The sequence below is a fragment of the Cupressus sempervirens genome, chromosome 5, assembly GCF_028749045.1.
Source record: "Cupressus sempervirens isolate cs-2001-9-10 chromosome 5, ASM2874904v1, whole genome shotgun sequence".
In the NCBI taxonomy this organism is placed as follows: Eukaryota; Viridiplantae; Streptophyta; class Pinopsida; order Cupressales; family Cupressaceae; genus Cupressus; species Cupressus sempervirens.
In genome coordinates this window covers 678,377,851-678,395,802 of record NC_143122.1, presented here as the reverse complement: position 1 = coordinate 678,395,802, position 17,952 = coordinate 678,377,851, and the positions used below count along the sequence as shown (strand labels likewise).

Genomic DNA, 17,952 nt, shown 5'->3' with positions numbered 1-17,952 from the left:
CTCCACTACTGAATCCCCCATCTATCCATCCGCTGCCTTTGAAGAATCCATCCCTTCACCTCCTATCGTACCATCCACTCCAAACCAATCTTATCAAGATCCTGCCCAAAAGCATGTTGACATCCCCCAAAGCATAAATGAAGATATCATCATACCATGTCTTCCATCCATAGTGCAGTCACCATCTCCTCCATCTCCAAAACCTCGAGCCATATCTCCTCCACTACAAGATATCTTGTCATCCCACCAGCTACATCAAGATCCTATCCTTCCATCTCCCCCGCTCCATGCTTCCATCTTACCACCTATCCAAGCTATTCCACCATCTATAATCTACCCTCTTGGTTCACTTACATTCATCCACGGTGGCCCTCTCTCAGCAGAAGAATTAAGAACAGTATCTCCCCATTGCAATACACCTAATAAATCACTTCTACCATTTTCTACAAGCAAAAAGTTTCCTCAGCTTGTTCAAATGCTCAATCGATGACATTATCAAGGTCACGGTTTAGGACCACAAGAGCAAGGAATCAGAGAGCCTATTATTGCACAAAAAAATCTAGGATTTCATGGTCTTGGATATGTATCCAAAGGCTCACCATCTAAAGGTGTTGGTACACAACACCCCCAAACCAAGCCTATCTCCAAGCCCACCATGACAGCCTCCCATCACTCCTTCAAGAAATCTTATGTCATCCCCCCTCCACCATCTTTGCAACCCAAAACAACCTACCATATCCCCCCTTCATCCGCTAAATCTATTTTGGGTCCCTATGTCCCAAAATCTACCATCCTCCATCCTCCTATCAGCCATCATAAAAATCCTATTCCATCCATTTCTATGCAAGATCAACAAAGGCACATATCAGGGCACATCATCCATCATCATCCCCCTACATGCTCTTTCATATCCTCTCCATCTCACAAAGCTTCTCCTAACCATCTTCCTAAAGCTTACCACAACAATGTAAATGCCAACTTCAAAATGTATAAAGCTAAAAATCCACATCCTAGGAAATCATATGTCTATTCTAAAAGACATACTCCAAAAAGGCAAAATCCAATCGAAGAATGCAAAACAATGCAAAAGCCTATGAAAAGAAAATCCAAAACCATGTGGATCCCCAAGCAAAAAGTTGAAACCCAATGCATAATGGCATCCACCATTGCTAATCCCCCATCTAGTGACTCATGTCCCCCATCTCCTAACTCCATCTTGGGTGCCTATATCCCCAAGCACACTTCCAAAAATCCTCCATCACACCCGCATCTACCATCTATCCCCCATATGCTCTTTTCACACCCATTCCAACATGTGCCAATGTTGCTCTTGCAAGCATCCCCATCTCATGCTCCTTTCCAGCATTTTCATCCCTCCATCTCCTACCATCAATCCCATCTAATCCGATCTACTGCATAAATCACACATCCAGTGTACCAACAGCTAGCAAAAAAATTGAACATTCCAATAGCTAGTGAAAAATCTCAAAAAAAGCCAAAATAGCTGAAGAAAGCCAAAATCATTCCAGCTAAGTCCAAAGTCAAAAAGTCAAAAAAGAAAAGAAAAATAAAGCGTCCACTGGTGAAAACTTGGCAATTCAAGCGTCTTGGACAAGTACCATGATGAAAACTTGGCAAACAAGCGTCATGCGTAATCCCACCATCCCCGGCTTAGCCTATCACCCTCATGCTTTTGGTCATCTCTTGACATCCAACTCCATCTTCCAATCTATCCACCTATCCTCCACCCTCCATCTTCCATCTCACACCATCCACTTATCTCCTGTAGCTTCAGCCAATCATCTCAGCTATCATCCATCTCCCTAGCCCCTTCAACTTTTTCCATCCTAGCTTCAATCCTATCACATCCATCATAAGACCTCCTTCCACATGTTATCTTCTGATTGGGGGCACTATATTCCTTGGAGATCTTGTCTTGTCCATCCCCCCTTGTCATTGGTATCTAGCTCTAGGCTATCCTCATGCAACCCAATGTCATCTCTTTATATACACCATAATCCTAGCTATCTACCATCCTATCCAGCCATCTCATCCTGCTCCTCTAGCTATCCTTGGTCACAAAATCTCTCATCATCATTGGATGCATCCTGCCAAATCCATATCTTTTGCTATCACCCCACCCTTAGCTTTCGCATCTTGCACAACATCGAACCATCCCGCTATCCTATCATCCTGAGCTTTTGCCTGCTTGTAACTATCTTGGTCAGCTTTAGCTTGTAAATATCTTGGTCCATCAGCTTGTACATCCTCTTTAGCTTAGTACCATTGTATCTATCCAGCTTTGGGGTCAGTTCGTCCTTGATCAGCATCTTGTACACACCGGACATCTTGGTTAGCTATTCCAACGCATCCTTTAGCTAGATTTCCTATCACCAAAGTGTTATCTTTCTTAGTTCAGCTTGCCAGACGCATCACTCATCCAAATCCACCAGCTTCGGTGCTCTCCGATAGGTCCTTGCAGGATATGGCTTTCCTCATGTCTGATCTTGGTCTGTTAGTACCTTGTCCTACCCATCTCGTTGGCAAATGGTTCTCTTTTGGATTTTCGCTTTCTTTTGATTTGGACTCTTCCCTTTTGGGTCTTGAAGTATCTTTTCCAAGCAATCTCCTTGTTCCCTCCTCAAGGTTGCCACGATCTTCCATATCATGGTATGCTGCGAATGGGGCAATTAGAGCGTAAGGTATTGATCAAGTCTTTCGTTTGTTTTTCTTTTCTGCTTGTGGGTTCTCCAGTGTCGTTTCCACGCTGCTTCCTCTAGGATTCATGTGTGATGCTGGGGCAATCCTTGTGTGTTTGTTTTGGGTTAGTTTGTTAGTCCTCTGGACGGTTTGTGAAAAGGCCTTGATGTTCTCGATAACCTTGGCAATTAACCAATAGTCCTATAGCAAATCTAGTGCTCAACTACATGGTGGTACTTCTCTTTGAAGTATCCCCCCGCTCAAAAAGCTTCAATGGTTTTCCTTCATCTCCATTATCCCCCATCCATATCTAGCATCCGTCTCTCCTACCCCAGCTGATGCATCAGTATCTCTTTGAATCACTCATCACTCTTAGCTTTAGGGATCCACAATCCTAGTCTTAGGGATCCACCAATCCAAATCAACCCACCAAGCCTCATCTTTCGAGATCCACAATCCTAGTCCTAGGGATCTCCGAAACCCATCTTCCGCCAATCTAACTCTTTGAAATCCTGTTGCATCAGCTTTATAATCCCCTCATCCATCTCCCTATCCTGGATTCTTTTTTATAGCGCTTCGCTCCTTCATCCTCTGCAATCCCTGAGATCTTAAGCTTGCTTCCTCTTGTGCCTCTGATTCTCCCTTTATCATTCTCCCATAGTAAGAGTTTGAGCTAACTAAACCTCTTCTCTTAATCCAATTTGAGTCTCCTTGCTCATCCCGGATTCTTGTATTTTTCAAGAAGCCACCAAGCCTCGCTTTCTCTCCCCGCTGCCTTCTTGAGGGGGCATCTCATAGTCCATTCTCTCCTCTTCTGCTCTAGCCTTGGGCATCTTATTTTCTTATCTTTGATGTCATGCCACTTGCGGCATCACATCAAAGAGGGGCAAAATGTAGACACCTAAAAATCCTTTAGAAAATAAAATATTTTTATTTTCTGAAAAATTCCTGATGACATCATCATTTATTAATTAATTAATTATTTAATTAATTAATTTATTTTTATGCCATTAAATCCCTTTATCTTAATTAAAAATATTTAATTAAGAAATCCCTCCCAAAAATGTTTAAATCTTATTTAAACATTATTTCCTTATTTATTAATTATTTAATTAATAAATTGACCAAAAATCCTAAAATAAATAAAAAATTTATTTTTTTCTCAAAAGTTGGCCAATTTCCTTAAGACCACTAACCTCTTCCAAAATCTTCTAATCCTTCTTTAATTTTAACTAAAGGCTAATCCCATCATTTCCTACCCCTAATTCCAACTCAAAATATTTAATTAAGATTAAATATTAATCCTCATGTTTATTAAAAAAGTTTTAATAAATATCTCCTCAACCCAAACCCTTGAAATAAATAAAACTTTATTTATTTCCTAAAAATCTAATTTATCCTCATCCTAAGAAGTTCTAGACTCTTCTAGAAAGTCTTCATCCTCATCTTAGGAAATTCTAGACTATTCTAGAAAGTCTTTATCCTCATCCAAAGTCTAGACTCTTCTAGAAGATGTCTTTAAACCTAATCCTAATCCCCTCCTAACCTTGTCACATTCCCTAAACATGGGTTAAGAATTACTAACCCAAGCCAAAGTTAACAAATATCTCCTCCTTCACCCACCCTCATTAAATGCCATCCACTTGCCTATCCCTAAGCTAATCCTAAACCATCCTAATCCATCCTCTAATCATTTGCACAATCCTAAGCAAGCTTAAAACCCTCATAATCAAGCCCAAGTCGAAATTGCTCTCATCTCCCTCAAAATATCTCAACCATAAAACTTTATGGAGTCCACTAGGTCATAAATGACTCTTACAAGCCCTTTTATTGCTCTTACAAGTCATTATAAGGGTCTTTATGAAGATTTTATCCCTTGAGCCTCCTTTGTTGACTCATCCTTCCCCTTTCCTCCATCCTCTCACCATGTGACATGTGTCACTCCTTGATTGGCTATAAGGAAGCACAATCCATGTGCTCTCTTCTCATGCAATTTGAGCCCTCCATAAGCTTTTTCCCATCCTTGCATCTTAGCTCTCAAACCCTCAAGCCTCTTGCCTATAAATTGGATCCTTCCCCTTTGCAAAATAACACAATCCATGAAGTAAAGTTATAATGCTATTTTGAGAGCCAAATCCTTACTAAAGCCATCTATCCACACCAAAAATCTACAATCATCCATTGAAGCCCTTTTTGAAGAATAAAGCTTGAGCATACATCCTATCTATTTAGACAAAGCTACTCAACAACAGAGCTTCTTATTGAGAGAGCCCATTAATGGCTCATATTCTCAATTAAGAGCTCATCTTAGTCTATCTTGAATTTTATGAATTTTGTTTAGTTTGTAGAAGCTTTATTTAAATTTGGTTTCTATTAGCATACTAACATTTTCTCATATACAATCACAAGTGAAAAGTATCTGTAGAGAAACTTGTCTAGTTCAATGCAAAAAACAAGTTATGATAAGCATAGCCTCCAAACCAGCAAGCATCAACTAAGGAAAAACTTGCTAGCAAAACACAAATTGACAAATTATCCATCAACAAAAGTGACAAAAATAAGATGATGGTAACATCAACCAGAAGGGGTGCTCGTTGAAGTAGCTAGTAGGGTAAGCACATTTGATATCTCCTTCACCTTCCAGTTTCTTATAGCTCATAGCTACAACTATCTTAAGACCACCATCATCACTAAAAATTTTGCATGATTGTTCAATTTTGGAATTCTAGAAAAATGTTCCACTTCAAAGAAAGAGGTCTGAAGGGTAGTGCACTGTTAAGTTTTATGCTTTATACAAATGGAGATGATACTTACATTGAAAGAATATATGGAAGTGGAAACATATTCATTTAGTACATGTATAAAAATATATTTTAAAACTCTTAGTTCTAAATTAGAAAATAAATATTAACTAAGGTAGGAAAATGTACTAAGATTAGTGCAGTACTATCAGCCATTCCTACCTACCCGCTTTCCTGCCTCCCTCTTTCTAAGCAGAATCTTAAGAAATTTGAAACTAAGATGAGAAATTTTCTATGGAATGATAGGGATGGAGATAATAAGTGGGCTCTCATCAAGTGGAAGCATATCTGTAAACCTAAAGAATTAGGGGGATTAGGGGTCAAAAACCTTCAATGGCAAAATGAAGCTTTAGGAGTGAAACTTATTTGGCGTCTCTACAATGAACATAACCGTAAATGGGCTAAGATACTCTATAATAAATATCTCATCGCAGAGGATCAACTTTCAATTTTTAGAATTATTTCTCCTCCCAAAGGATCAGAATGTTGGAACTTCATGATAAAATGTCGTAGTCTGATTTGTAAATTTCTAACTTGGGATGTAGGCTCGGGTGACGAAGCCCTATTTTGGGAGGATTCCTGGGATGGTAATCCACCTCTCTCTCTCCATCTCAATAACCCGACCCTCAAAAAAAATTAACGACCCTTTGGGGCAATAAAGTTAAAGACTACAAGATTCTGTCAAATGTAGAAGGTTCACCAAAATGGTCTTGGAAATCACTCAAAGGACTAGGTTTTGAAAAAGAGATAACTGAAAGCTTTGATAAGCTGTTGGAAGGTAGAAAAATTAAAAAAACTAACAAAGAGGATACTCTAATTTGGGTGGATTCCAATGATGGGCAATATATGGTCAGTAATGGCTATAGGGCTATTGTCAAAGCTCACCAAACAGAGTTTGTGGATATCCCATCACAACGATGTTGGGATTCTTCTTGTCTCCCAAAAGCTGGCTTCTATCTTTGGCTAGCTATTCAAAAGAGGATCCTAAGTATGGATAGACTATAAATTCTTGGTTTTCAGGGTCCCTTTAGGTGTACCCTTTGCCATTGCAATATTGAACATGTTGATCATCTTTTGGTTAACTATTCCTACTCTCAAAGTTGTTGGGAATGGCTCAGGTGGATGTTGGGCTGGTCTACACCTTTTCCAAATTCATTGGTTGATCTGCTCTTTGGCTGGCCTACAGAAATAGTAAAGGGTGTCTATAGTAAGCTGTGGAACATCTCCCCTTCTATCATTATTTGGGAAATCTGGAAAGAAAGGAATCGACGTATTTTCCAGAGCTTGGAACTCAAACCGGTAGAGCTCATGGTCAAAATTGAAGATAGTATTGTAGAATTGGTCAACTCACACTTAAGTAAATCAAGGTTAGAGGAAGGTTCTTTTTCAAATTGGTATGGCCTTATGAAGAAGTGCTGGTCTAACTTGATTAACCCCCCTCTTATCTATATGAAGAAAAGTATAGAGGCTAGGAAAATCTGCAAATGGGAGCCATCGCCAATTGGATGGGTCAAACTGAATTTTGATGGAGCTGCACGCGGTAACCTGGGTATAGCTGGTATTGGTTGTATTATAAACAATGAGGTAGGATCTTAGATAGCTAAAAAAGTGATGTCTATCCAATCCACCTCTAATAACATAGTAGAACTGGAGGCTCTTCATCAAAGGATTCAGTTATGCCTTAAGCTCAATTTATCCAAAGTTATCATTGAAGGAGACTCTCAAATTATCTTAAACGTTGTTAGAAAAAGATCCACCCCCAACTGGGTCCTTAATTCACCTTTAGAAGAAATTCTCTCCCTATTGGATAAGTTGGAAGAGTATAGGATCTGTCACATATACAGGGAAGGTAATTCACTGGTAGATCAGCTAGCAAATTTAGGAGCAGATGGAGTCAACTCTCTCCTCATTAATAAAAATACTCTAATTCACTTTAATATTTAACTAACTTGAGTGTATCTTTTTAGTCTATATAGTTTAATTATTTCTTCCAGTAGGATATAGTTTTCGTCTTATTTAGTGACATCACTAAAGAAGTAGTTCAGTCATCTTCGTCTTTTTTATAATTTCTTGGTAGATCTTTTTGAGAAATCTCGAGTGTGTGAAGTATATAGTCTATATGATTTAGGTACCCTTCTCATCATTATTGCGTAAACCATAGTTTGTAGGAAGATTGCAATCTCATTTAATGATTTCCCTCTTAGGTGATATTCTGTACCTTAAGTACTTAGCATAGGCTAGCTTTGGAAATTTCATTTAGGTATTTCTTGAGATTGTATCTCTCATGTTTGCGTCTAGAAGTTTCCCCTCGGTATCTATAGGAGAGCTCGTCTGAGATATCCATCCCCAATTTTCCGGTTTAAACATGGAATCTAACATTTACGTGTTCTACGCCTATGAAAGTTGAACTATGGCATTTTGGGGATCGGTGAAACCAAAAAGGTGGAACCGTATTTTATATCCGGTGGACGACATGATGCATTTTGCTATCTGCAGAGCTTTGGGAGAGGGAGTGTTTGATTACCAATATACCTGGAGGACCAATAGTGACATCATCAGGTCCTTTATCGGATGTTTGGTAAGAGCTAAAGTAGCGGCGAATGACATTGTCAGGCTCTGTCGTGATCTTTTTGTCCCGTCATGGAGAAAGGGTCTGGAAAAAGCCGTGTTTAGCATCGATGAAAAATGGAGGATTCCCCTCCCTAAAAGGTATACGAGTCTTCCTTTAGGGCATCTGGACTTAATCACCACTCCTCACCGTCAGTCCTTGACCATCCGAGATAACCTAGCCTTCTATAGAGAATGGCCCAAAATGGAGGCCAGTCTGCATTTTCTCCTTCGTTGACGAGGGATTATTATAGAAGAAAACAAAGAATGGCTCCTCAACTACCTTCACCACTTCAACGCCTACATCAAGCCAAGGGTGTCTTTCAACAATCTGGATGATCTAGTATTCAGTACCCCAAATGCAGAGAAATCAAGCAGGGTGAAACACGACTATGTATTTCCTCCCAATTATCGAGTGGAGCATCCAAATGACATGGCGGATGTGATTAATGTTTTTTGGAAGGAAGGAAAGGGCTCGGCTAGTTAGATACTAGCTTTTCTGGTTAGATTTAGCCCTATAGAGATCTTTAGTGTGTATTATGGTAGCGATTTTGTTATTACGCTTAATATAGCTAAGATGCTTGTCCTTCAGTTTTTAGCAGAAATGTATGGTCTGTAAATCAGTGTGATACATATAAATGTGGGGTCTGTAAATTGGTGATAAGCACTCTGCTGTAAATTGGTGTGTTAACACTTTATGAAATATATTATATAAGGATATTTGGATGAGCTTTTGTGTATTTCTTGATCTTGGATGCTTTTAGGATCCTATCTAAATTGAGATGGATTTAATCCCTTACTTCGGATTAGGCTTGTGATACATGTGAACACTGGGCAGTGCAAGGCCCAATTTACTCTATTTTAATTTAGTTAGTAGCTTTCTTAGCTGTATATGCGATATCTCTAAGGTACGAATAAATCTTATGAAATTTGCAGAAATTAAAAACTTCGAGCTTTAATAAATGCTTAATTTTTGCTTTAGATTAAGCTATAGTTTGTGGTAATTCTCATGAGGATATCATTAATCAGATGGTGATTTCAATTTAGAAATTATATAGATCTGGTACTTGGTAATCATCTAGCTTTCTCGAAACTGCTTATCGACTTTCATCCTTAGGAAATTCTTTGAGTGTATGCATACTGGGTGAAGTATCATTGTTTGGGATTCTATGTAATTCAGAATATAGTAGTAGATCTTCAATGAAGATTAGACTCTATTTCCCAAATTGAGACTAATTATTTAAAGTCAGTCAGATTTGCTTGACTGATCTGTTTGATAGCCCCCATTTTTTTCCTTTTGGTCACTGGTTCTATCTCCATTAATGATTGGTACGCATGTAGCCTTTTGATATGGGTTCTTTAAATCTATAAATCTTTTAGTAAGCCTCCTCTATCAGTTATAGCTGGGCGATCTCATAGAAGAGGCTCATCTTCACTAAATTTGGTTAAGTTATGATTTTTAATTGTAATGAATTTTAGAAGTGCAATCATGGCTCTTGACTCCATTTTTTAATCTTTATTTATGATGTGGTATTTTGTCTCATATTGTTGGTTATTATGAATACATTCAGATTTTAGCATAGTGGTCTTCTAGCAGAGTTGCCTGCTATTCCCTCTCTAGTAGATTAGCTCACTGTCCATTTTTGGTCTCTGTTTCTTTCCTTCTTTAAACTTCTTTTTTAGTTAGGTTAGTGTTTTATGATTAGCTCTTTATCTTGATGGGTTTCTATGTGTCTTGCTCTCTTTCTCATAAGCTACTAACCCTTTGTTTGAGTGTTTAGCATAAAAAATGGTTGGACGCAGGAAGAAAGAATTGAGAGATTATAATCTATCCCTTGTTCGCTATCCTAGCATCACTCGACAGAGACTATGGATTTTTTTAAGTTGTAAATTATCATGGGTATTCCCCAGATTATATGTAAAAATTAGGTAAATAATTTCACTGGGGTATGCCCCTTTTAAATTTGTAATAATATAGGACATTTCATCCCAGGCAAGACTGGAGGTTTTCTTCTCTGTTCTTTCCTACTAGTGCCCGTTTGAACGGAGATATGTTTTGTAATTTTTTTTAAATTAATAATATAGATCAAAGCCTTGGCCGTTTACCGAAAAAAAAAAGAAAAAGAAAAAAACAAAATAAATATTAGAAAATAAATATTAATTAGTTCTACCTTATGTAAGTGTTAAACTAATAAAATTTAGTTCTACAAAGAGTCTACCAATGTGTGTAGAACTCTTTATACTTAATTGCATATAATAGATTATATTTTCTTTTAATTTTCATAAAATACATGTTGAATAGATAAATATATTTTAGGGACTTTATGTGTTTTAATAGTGTATGCTCTAAAAAAAATATATAACTTAGCTAGACAAGGGGCTTTATTTTTTGTATATAACTGTTACTCATTTGTCTAATGACACAAAACAATTAAATTAATATTTTTTTCCTATGTAATGTGTGAGTTTCAAATCAATCATAACAGATTTGAATTTCATTAAATGTCACAATATCAAATCATTTCGAATTATAAAATTTTATATTAGAAATCATACATTGTAAATGATGTTAGTGGTTTTCTTCTTTAGATTTAACATTTATTTTGGTTTTTAAGGTTATGGCTAATGCTTGATAACCTATCCAAATAATAGATCTCTCAAGTAGATATCTTCAATACAATCAAAAAGTGGCACCTACTATTGTGGGATCACCCAATGACTCGCACATATAACAACCTCACACCAAATGAATAGATTGAGTTTGACCAAGCAATACATTTGTTTGCTAGAAATGTAAAAGTATCACCACAACAAAAAAATGTTAAAAGAACCAAATGTCTAAATTGCACTTTGTACTACAATAAATTTATATTGTAGGCTTGAGTAATCTGTTGATGATGACCAACGATCCAGAGAGGTTTTATTATGTGAACTTTAACATGTTATCTTTACAACAAACCTTTGTATCACAACTAGTCTTGTTAATGTATCTAAATTTCCTTAGTTGCCTTCATATGTTAAAGTAGAGCTCAATAGCTACAATGGTCCACATTGAGATCCTAGATACCCAAAAACTTTTCCAATCCAACCCATATCTTGAGGAAATCATACACAATTGCCTCTCACCATAGACTGGGCTATCACTATACACAAATCAGAAGGCCTTACCCTAGATAGAGCTACAATTTATATAGGTAGAACTAAAAGACAAGGCATCACCTTCACAACAATCTCTAGAGTCAAATCCATCCAGCTTCATATAAATCCGTACTTCTGTTTTGAACACTTTTTAAAGATGCAATAAAAAACCCATTCACTATTATTAGAAAGAAAGAAGAAGCATGTATGTACTTGATCTCTCCTACCAACCACATCTATGAAGCTACCTCTACAAAAAAAAAGGTAATGCTTGACATTCTAATACTATTCCTATTTCATTTATTACATTCTTTTTTCGCTTGCTAAGTAACCCATTACTCTTTTCTATAGATTGACATTTGTTGAATTCAAAAACATGTTCACTCAAAAAAAAAGTAGACAAGTTCAAGTATGTTAAGTGACCTTTTCGATTGTTTTAAACCCTAGTTCTAGATTTTAAACCATTTACTCATATGCACTTCTTATCAACTAACACGATTTTCCTTTTACTTGTAGGTTTGTTCTTGTTGAACATGAATAAGACTCAAATTATGTTTATATTTATACACAAAAGAATATATTTAAAAACTTGTACAATTCAAACCAACTCTTTAATTGGAATGTCATACAGTAAGTAAAATTTTGAAGTTGTACAATTTTGTAACCTCCAAAGAGGGTACTAGTGTGTCTATGACTGAATTCTATATAACAACTCAATTTTATGCTATCAATTTTAAATACTTCCTTTAATTTTATGTCTCTCTAATTTTGATTTTATAGAAAAAAATCTATCGGCGTGCCCCTTGCACCTCTTTCTGGTGCAAGTGCTAGTATTTCTTTTTATAACAAAATCAAACAATTGTAGAACTATCCTGCTTTGCAGCCTTGTTCCCATAGCCATCCCTTTCTATTTTTGCTCTTTCAACCATAGATTTAATAAATTTTAGTTTTCTACCCCATATGAAATCGAAATTATATTTGCTTTAATACACGAGATGAGAAAATACCGAAGAAGATGTTTTAGGGTTTTGTTATCCTCTACTTCAATATTGAGATGGTGAAAGCAGGCTTGGAATTTGACGGTTGCCCCTGCCTATCATATGATTTTTTAATGACTGCTAAATTTTTTTCTTACCTTTCATTTTACGTTTTAAAGAAAAAATCGATTGTCAATTTTTTGAGTTTTAAGATAATTTAAAAGATCATTTTAAATTTAAATATTTTATAAATAAGAATAATAAATATTAATCAATAATATGTGCAAAATTATTAATGAATAACTTAAAATTAGTAATTAGTAATATATATAAAAATTTCAAATAAAAGAAGTTTCTAAATTATAAATATAAAAATAAATAAAAATAAGTTTTTAAAATTCATTATATTCTTATTTCAACAAAGATTCTGAATTAATATAAATATACAATCATCAAAATAGAAACATATATAAAATAAAATAATACATATTTATCATGCATATATATTATACATATTATAAAATCACATTTTTGTATATTATTAAATAAAATGCTAAGTTGTTTATAACAAGTATTGACGGTTTACTAATAAATTTATGTCATATTGACGATTCTCTAAAATTTTAGCGTATTAATTTATACGGTCATACAAATTTTCAGCCTATTATATACAGTTAAAAAGTGCAAAAACGGCCAATACGGCCATCAAATTCCAGACCAGGGTGAAAGAAGGTACTCTATTTTTATCCCATATGAAAAATGTCTATGGCTTAATAATGTGGTGTGGTTATGTCATTATAATCGGAATTATATTTGCTCTAATACACGAGATGAGAAAATACTGAAGAAGAGTTTTTAGGGTTTTGTTCTGCTCTGCTTTAATATTGACATGCAGAAAGTACTCTGTTTTTGATTCCTTCCAACAGTGATTTTTTTTCGGGTCTGCTCTTTCTACCAATGAAGATGGTGGCAATGCAGGACTTCAAATGGATTTGCCCCCTCTTTAAGCAGGTAATTTCTCCTCGTCATTCTTCTTCTTCAAAATTATTCTGCCAATCCTTCACAACTCAAGATCCACACAAACAGGAGAAGCACCCTCCTCACATCACCCACAAATTTAATGTTTTCCAGTTCAATCAATCCATTGATACCCTCTGTAAATCGGGAAACACAAACAAGGCCTGGGATCTTTTACATTCAGCCATATCTCAGCGCCTCCCTCTCAATGTCGTATCCTTCAACACGCTTTTAGGTAGCCTTGGGAAATTGGGCGATCACCGTAGAATCAAATCTCTTCTTGTTGAAATGAAAGAAATGGACATAAATCCAGATGTTGTCACTTATAACGCTCTTATAAAGGGTTTGTGTAGATGGGGACGAATTAAGGAAGCACTTGGGGTTTTCCACGAAATGAGGCACCTTCATTGTGTTCCGAATATTGTTACATACAGCACCGTAATTGATGCGATTTGCAAAATAGGTAGGGTAGACGAGGCTCTTGTTCTGTTTGCTGGGATGATACAAGAAGGCATATCTCCGAATATTATTTCGTGTAGTAGTCTAGTTAATGGTCTCTGCAAGGTGGGAAGGGAAAATGAAGCTCTAAGGTTAGTATCTAAAATGAAACATAGTGACTGCCTTCCAAATATTGTTACATATAACACTCTCATAAAGGGTTTCTGTAAATGGGAACGAATTGAGGAAGCTCTTGGGATTTTGCAGGAAATGAAGCACCTTCATTGTGTTCCGGATATTGTTACATACAGCACCATAATTGATGCGATCTGCATAATAGGTAGGGTAGATGAGGCCCTTGTTTTATTTGCTGGGATGATACAAGAAGGCATATCTCCTGATGTTATTTCGTGCAGTAGTCTAGTTAATGGTCTCTGCAAAGTGGGGAGGGAAAATGAAGCTCTAAGGTTAGTATCTAAAATGAAACATAGTGACTGCCTTCCAAATATTGTTACATATACCACACTGATCAATGGTCTTTCTAAAGTAGACAGAGTAGATGAAGCTTTAGAATTATTAGCAAAAGTTATAGAAGATAAGCACTTTCCTACTACCTATACTTATGGTACCCTCATAGGTGGCTTCTGCAAAGCTGGAAGAATAGACGAAGCGTGCAATCTGTTTGTCAAAATGATGGATTTTGGTCCTATGCCTAATACAGTGACTTTTAATGCAATTATTAATGGACTATGCAAAGATGGCATGATGCATAAGGCTTGGGATTTCTTCCATGATATGTCCACGAAGGGTTTGCAACCAGATGTGATTACTTATAATACTTTGATACGCGGCCTGTGTGAATTGCATGAGGTGGAAAAGGCTCAAAACTTAGTCAAAGAGATGCGAAGGAAAGGGTACTCCCCAGATGTTGTTACCTACAACATTCTGATTGATGGTTTATGTCAGTGTGATAGAGAAAAGGAAGTGCTTGCCATTTTTTCTGAGATGCAGAGCAATGGATATTGCCTTGATGCAATTACATATACCACATTAATAAGTGCATTCTGTAGATTGGGAGACATGAACATGGTAGGAAAGTTGAGGCGATGGCAGCAAGGGATTTGAAACCTGATGAAGTGACATAGACCAAAGCCATTGATGGTCTGTGTAAGGCAGGATATTTTTCTAGAGCACATTTGCTTATGGATAAAATGCTAGATGAAGGCTTGTCTCCCAATGCAGCCACTTATAGGTGTCAGATGGATGCCCATTGTTAAAAATGGTGAAATAGATAAGTCAGAAGGATTTTTAAGAAATGAAAGTGGTAGGTATTGCCCTGAATTGTAGCCTATACCAAATTGAATTCCACTTTTTGCAAGGAAAACAAACTTGGCATGGCTTTGTCAGCGCTAAATGATAAGAGGAGAAAGGATTGCAAAAGACATGATCTTTAAAAAATGTTTTGGATTATGGATCAAATGAAAAAAGAAAGTTGTGCTCTAATTGATGCAACTGTCTGAAAACTTGCCCGGCTGATTAAAGAAGTCAAACGAAAAAGTTAATAAACTTTGTAAATGATGGTTCTATTATTATTTATAGGGCACCATAGCGCTCATGGCTGGACAATGAGTGCCAGCCATATTAAAATTGTTCTTGGATATTTATTCTTCCAACTATAAAAATTGATATTTATGTATCCATTTCGGTTTTTAATTATGTATAGTATAGTTTTTTTGTGCAAAGAATATATCAATAATAAGTAATTTTAGAATTGTACTTCAAAATTTAAAATATATGTGATAAGAACCTGCATGTGTTATTTGTTTATTAAACTTTTCTTTTGAGATTGTTGCCTGTTGTAATCACAATTCTGCAGATTAAAATGACTTCACCTTACCCTATCCCTAGCCCTAGCCCTACCCTACCCTATCCCTAGCCCTATCTTAACCCAACTTCACCTTACCTTACCTTCAAATTATAGGGCTAGGGCCCCCTGCATCCAGATTATTGTAGGGGGCAGGGGCCCTTAGAACAGTAGGGTGCTGGCATTAATAATAGTTGGGGCATGCAGACGCACCACCCTTCTATACTATCCATGTCGTAACCACTAGAACTCTGCACCAGCAACTGCTAGCAGGTTGATGCCCAACTTAGTTCTCCTCCACACCCCGTTGGGCCCTACTATTATAATGGGCGCAAGTTTTCCATATATCCATTAGTCAACCAAGAACTATTGGTAGTAGTGAGCCAGATTCCCTATTGCCATTCCATTTTGAATAGATTTAGGAATTTTATCCCATATATCCACAAAAGACATACCAAAAAGACCTAATTTTTTTTATAAAAATCATAACTATTCATTGAGAAATGTATTTGACTGCAATTTTTCAATAGCAATAAGTTACTGGGTCTGTTTACAAAAGCAAATAATTCAAAACTAAGCCTATAGCAATAAGTTACTGGGTCTGGCTACAAAAGCAAATAATTCAAAACTAAGCCTAAGGCCATTTGTCTTGTTGCTGCTGACAAACAACCTTTTGCTGTTGATGTTTTTGCTTCTGATATAACAAAACAGCTCTGATGAGGTGCCTGAAGGAAAACTCAGGCCACAGTAGGAAAACAAATGAAGTCTGCCAGAGGAAAAAATTGCTAAGCCTTTTTTCCCCAGAAGTCCTGGTCAAAAGCTCTGCCTCTGGGAAATTTGATTTATACAGATGCCTTTGAATGACCTCTGCAAATTCAAGAACCAAACCTTTCAAGTCAGGGTAGAAAAATGCAGTTATGACTTTGATGAGGTTTCGGTGCCGAATCCTCTGTCTTAAAACTCTTATCAGCTTCCTCACTTCACAAATTAAGAGCTTTGATATCAACCACCTTACCATCCCTTAGAATTCCTTAATAGACAGATCCAAAGTTGCCCGGTCCAAGGAAATTTGACTCGTGAAATCCAGTTATTACAATGACAAGATCCTGATAAGAAAACTTTCGATAGCCGAGCCTTTCGAAAAATACAGCTTGAGGGGCGGACTAGCTGCTTTGAAATTTTATGCCTCCATAGAACTCCTATAATGACGAAGTATAATACAGATGCAATAGTTCCAACAACTGGCAAGACTATTTTTTTTAGCAGGGAATGCTTTCCTTAGTGGTTGATTTGCACATGGAGGCAATGAATAATGTTTTGGCAAGAAACTAAAATGGAGTTGCCTGTGAAGTTGCAAAACATGCTTCCAAGCATTGTATGACACATCAAGGGTCCCAGTGCCTAATTGGTTGGTATATAATGTAGGAATTCGTCTTCATTAGCACAACATGATTCCTAGACTGGTAAAAGGACCTGCACACAGTATTGTGCACTGATGTTTTAAGTGCTAAGGCTGGCACTTACCTCCAAACGGCAACAACCCACACTAGAAATAGTCAATTATTATTGGCATCAATATTTACTAGCCAATTGGACCTTGGCTCCGAAACATCTGACATAAATGTCAAAAATTCTCTCACAGTTAGAAATGAAAGAAAATAAGATCTTTCTAATATACTCAATCACATTAAAACCTCACAAATAGATATTGATATTCTAACTTCATTCATCATAAGATTTTATTTAACACAAAAAATGCTGGTAGATACAAATTGAATCTAAAACATGAATGCCTAGTTGCCCCAGGATTGGTTGAATTTAATTGTAAACCCCATAAATTAGTAAAATTCAAACATCAAACATCACAATCATGAAGATGTGAAATTAGAAGTAAATCACTTACAACTTACATATAATTCAAACATTACAATATGGTGATACCAATCAGGAGAGGTGAACACAGAAAATAAAACTGAAAACTGAAATTTGAACAGAGTTTCTTGTCTCTTAATGGTTGAATTCTGTGTAAAAAGAGGAGCAAAATTATGGGCGCAGGGCAAATTGGAAACTCTCCTGTCATCAACATTTGGATTCTAGATTTCTTTTGATATTTTGGATACAGTCGATTGCATTGTGGAAAATGTCTTTAGATTTTAAGTGGCTTGCGAGAAAGATCTAATTATTTAGTGTTGTGTTTCTGGATATTTTAAATGCATTTTCACAGTAGTATACATGAACTTCTTATCGTAGTTGGAGCAGGAAAACCGGATATATTTTATTTTGTATTTTTGTATTTGTAGATCTGTATTGATTAAATCGAACTCTTATGGAACGAAAATTGTATAAATTATATATCATTAGTTGCGATATAACCATATGTTTCTCTAAATTATATCTCCTTCACAAATCA

At 36.3% G+C, this 17,952-nt stretch overlaps 1 pseudogene; it reads left to right on the top strand.

Annotated features, from left to right (window-relative positions):
- The first annotated feature begins 13,343 nt into the window (after nucleotides 1-13,343).
- On the top strand, nucleotides 13,344-15,201 carry LOC149557760 (uncharacterized; annotated as a pseudogene).
- The last annotated feature ends 2,751 nt before the right edge of the window (nucleotides 15,202-17,952 follow it).